This window comes from Lactuca sativa, chromosome 8, assembly GCF_002870075.4.
Source record: "Lactuca sativa cultivar Salinas chromosome 8, Lsat_Salinas_v11, whole genome shotgun sequence".
NCBI classification, from domain to species: Eukaryota; Viridiplantae; Streptophyta; class Magnoliopsida; order Asterales; family Asteraceae; genus Lactuca; species Lactuca sativa.
The window spans coordinates 32397820-32401997 of NC_056630.2; positions in this window are offsets into that span (position 1 = coordinate 32397820).

Sequence of the window (4178 nt, forward strand, 5' to 3'; positions counted from 1 at the left end):
CTTGGCTTATGAGTTCTCGGAAAACTCCTCTCCTCGCAACAAAGACAACATTGTCCTTCAGTCTATAGAAGAGATATCCAAAGGATTTTTGCGGGTAGCCGATGAAAATACATCGCTCACTACGAGGTTCGAACTTGTCGTGAGTATCTCGTCTTACGAAAGCCTCGCAACCCCAAACCTTGATATGTGCCAATGAGGGAGCTTTCCTTGTCCACATCTCGTGAGGTGTTTTGGCAACCTTCTTAGTAGGGACTCGGTTAAGGATATGGGCGGCAGTCTCTAAGGCATACCCCCAAAAAGAGATAGGTAGTGAAGCACGACTCATCATAGAGCGAACCATGTCTAACAAGGTTCGATTACGCCTTTCTGCCACACCATTCAACTGCGGTGTCCTAGGTGGCATCAATTGTGAAACTATTCCACACTCCTTGAGATAATCGTGGAATTCAAGACTTAGGTACTCTCCTCCTCGATCGGATCGAAGCATCTTGATTTTCCTGCCCAATTGATTCTCCACTTCATTCTTGAACTCTTTGAACTTTTCAAATGTTTCTAACTTTTGCTTGATTAAGTAGATATACCCATATCTACTATAGTCGTCGGTAAAAGTCACATAGAAGCGGTTCCCATCCTTCGTGGTTGATCTAAACGGTCCACATACATCGGTATGTATTAGGTCCAATAGACCTTCACCCCTTTCACACGTACTTGTGAAGGGTGACTTAGTCATCTTTCCATGCAAACAAGACTCGCATGTGTCATCTTCCCTAAGGTCGTATGACTCCAACACTCCATACTTTTGGAGTTGGGCTATGCACTTCTTGTTGACATGTCCAAGACGACAATGCCACAAGGATGCTCTATCCATACCATTGGAAGAATCCATGCATAAAACATCATTTCCTAAGTTATCTACAATCATAACAGTTTCATAAATTCCATTACATGGTATAGCTTCAAAATATAAGACACCATTTAGATAAGCAAGAATAGAACCATTCTCATTATTAAAGAATATCTAAAACCTTGTCTAAACAAACCATGAAATGAAATGATGTTTCTAGCCATTTATGGCGAATAGCAACAATTGTTCAAATCTTAAGATAAACCATTCCTAAGCACTAAAGAATACACTCCAATCTTGGTCACAGGTGACAATCTTCTGTTCCCCATGATTAGATTTATTCTTCCATGCTCCACATCCCTATTTCTTCTTAGTCCCTACAAATTAGAACAAATGTGGTAACCACAACCGGTATCAAGGACCCAAGAAATAGCATGAGATGAATCGTTAGATTTAATTGTATAAATACTTGCAAAAGATGGCTTGATCTTTCCTTCCCTTATGGATTGCAGGTAGTTTGGGAAGCTTCTCTTTCAATGCCCTATTTTATGGCAATGATGGCACTTTGCCTCTTTAGGGTTAGGACAGGGTTTAGCAGGATCAAATTTGGTCCCACTAGAGGAGGAACCATCTCGGGACTTTCCCTTGCGGTGGGTCTTAGACGGAGCCTTCCTCTTCTTGCCTCTTCCTTGCCCAATGGCCAAAACAGGAGCAGCGGGTGGATTGGGAGTGGGTGCAACAAACTTGTCCTTTAGGTTGCTTTCAGCAACCCTAAGGATACCTTGGAGCTTGCTTAGGGTAACCTCTTCCTTGTTCATGTGGTAGGTTATCCTAAATTGATTGTAACACGGAGGCAAAGAGTGAAGCACCATGTCGATCGCCAAGTCTTCCCCAAAGTCAACATTCAACTTGCGAAGACGATCGACATACCTTTGCATCTTTTGCAGGTGCACGGTAACAGATTCTCCATGACCCATTTTAGCGGAAATCATGTTAGTGAAAATCTCGTAACGCTCTTGCCTCGCGTTCTGGTGGTATCTCTCCAACAAGTCTTGGTGCATTTCATACGGATACATGTCCTCATAGGACTTTTGGAATTCGGCATTCATGGTGGCTATCATGATGCAATGTACCTTCGTTGCATCACGCTCGTGAGTTTCAAAAGCTGTCATTTCAGCCGGAGTAGCGATTTCAGGGTTGATTTTCTCGAGCTTCTCATCGAGGACATACTCCTTGTCCTCATAGTGAGCAATTGTGCGAATGTATCTTATCCATTCGCTAAAGTTCGTCCCATCGAAATTCACCTTTTGACAAAGGCTCATCAATGGGAATGAACTAGCAGCAGCGTTGTTTGCGTTCGACATCTACAAATAGAATGGACAAAGATAGATTAGAATATGAATCCCTAATTATCACCCAATAAGAAAATTAGGGCTAGGATCCAACAACAATATTTACATATTAGAAAAGGGATGTCGTAATCTAACATGGAAATAATATGAAGGTAAGTGAATGACGATTCACTAATTCTCCACCACAAAAACATAACTTTAAGTTCTAAATGTATTGAGAATTCCTAGGTTTGGATGAGATTCATTGAAACTTTTCAATGGCATGTTTAAATCTCGATATGCCCCTCTTGTTTGTGACTGGGATACTGAGGATCACAAAGTGGGTGTGAACTACCATGCAAATTTACATGGTACCTTCATTGTAACGATCACCTATTCGATGTGCCGGTAAACCACACACGCTCCATCGAACTATGATAAACAATGAATCACCCTTTGCCACCTATGCTTAGAACCAATTAGTGTGCCGGTAAACCACATGCGCTCCACTAACTTCTTAGCAAGGGTGCAAAGTGTGATTTCATGGGATTGCATCAATTCACTTTTCCTAAAGTAACTAAGATTGGGAATTTTTTTTGAAAAAACATGTAGTTACTTTGTATTTCATATTATACTTTTAATGAAGAGATGAGGTTTCCCTATCCTACCCGTTCGGCTAACGACCCTCCACCGATCAAGCAAGCGGTGGGTGTGAGTGTACACCCATTAAGCGCCATTGTCTAGGCAGTAACCTTATACCCACCTTATAGACCGACTTCGTGAATGAGGCCTACTAACGGTAAGACTAGCATTTTAATTATACATACATACATACATACACACACACACACATATATATATATATATATATATATATATATATATATATATATTAATCTTGTAATATTATATTAGTATAGGGTTGGATTTTAAACTTGTAAAATTCTAGGGTTTGAAATTTAAACTGTCTAAATTAAACTTTTAATCACAAAACATAAATTTCAAAACTTGAGGGCAAATTTTAAACTTTTAAAACATAGAGGATCAAATAACAAATAATCTAAATTAACAACTAATTCCATAATTATTCATATTTGATTTATTTAATGATTTCTTGCAAAACAATTTACCAATTAAATTAAAATAATTAATCAATTATCACATAAGGAAACAAATATTTTATTAATTGATAAATATCTTCAATTAGGTCAAGGTTATACTCATATATATCATAAAAACGGATTTATATTGATCTAATATGATTTAGGCAAGTATCTCAAAGATAAACAGCAAGAAATCCCGAAGTTTCTTCTTTCTGACACTTGAACTCGCCGAGTACCCAGATGGACTCGCCGAGTTGAGCCTACTCGCCGAGTACCACCATGAGACTCGCCGAGTTCATCAGCCAGAGGACAAAAAAACCGATTTTTTCAGCAACAAACAAGCAATCAAAGTATGAATTCAATAGAAACCAATCTAGGCTCTGATACCACTGATGGGTTTTATCCATATGAACATCCCTATGTGCACATGCAACCCTAATGCTTGGATCTAGGTTTCTCTAATTGATCATACATTGAATCCAAGACTTCTGATGGCTAATATACAATAATAACAATATGAAATCAAAGATTAGAAGTTTACCTTAAATCACTTGCTTGATCTTCTTGTCCTTGAGGCTTTAGAGTCACAATTGTCACTCCTCTAATGGCTTACAAACACCAACTAGCAAGAAGATGATTTAGGAGAGAGGAGAGGGAATCAAATCGGCCAGGGTTTCTACTCAAAGCACAAGTCATGAATTCCCTTAGCCCTAGGGGTCTATTTATACTGGTAAGGCTCTTAGAGTTTCACCCTTAAACCCTAATTGGATAACTTAAGCCCTAAGCAATCCAAATCCTTTCCATGATAAGACTTGGACGATTTTATTGCTATCCTTAGCCCTAGAAATCGTCCACCCCTTATCCATAAAGGATATATAGCCCAAAGTGCAACTATCAAAC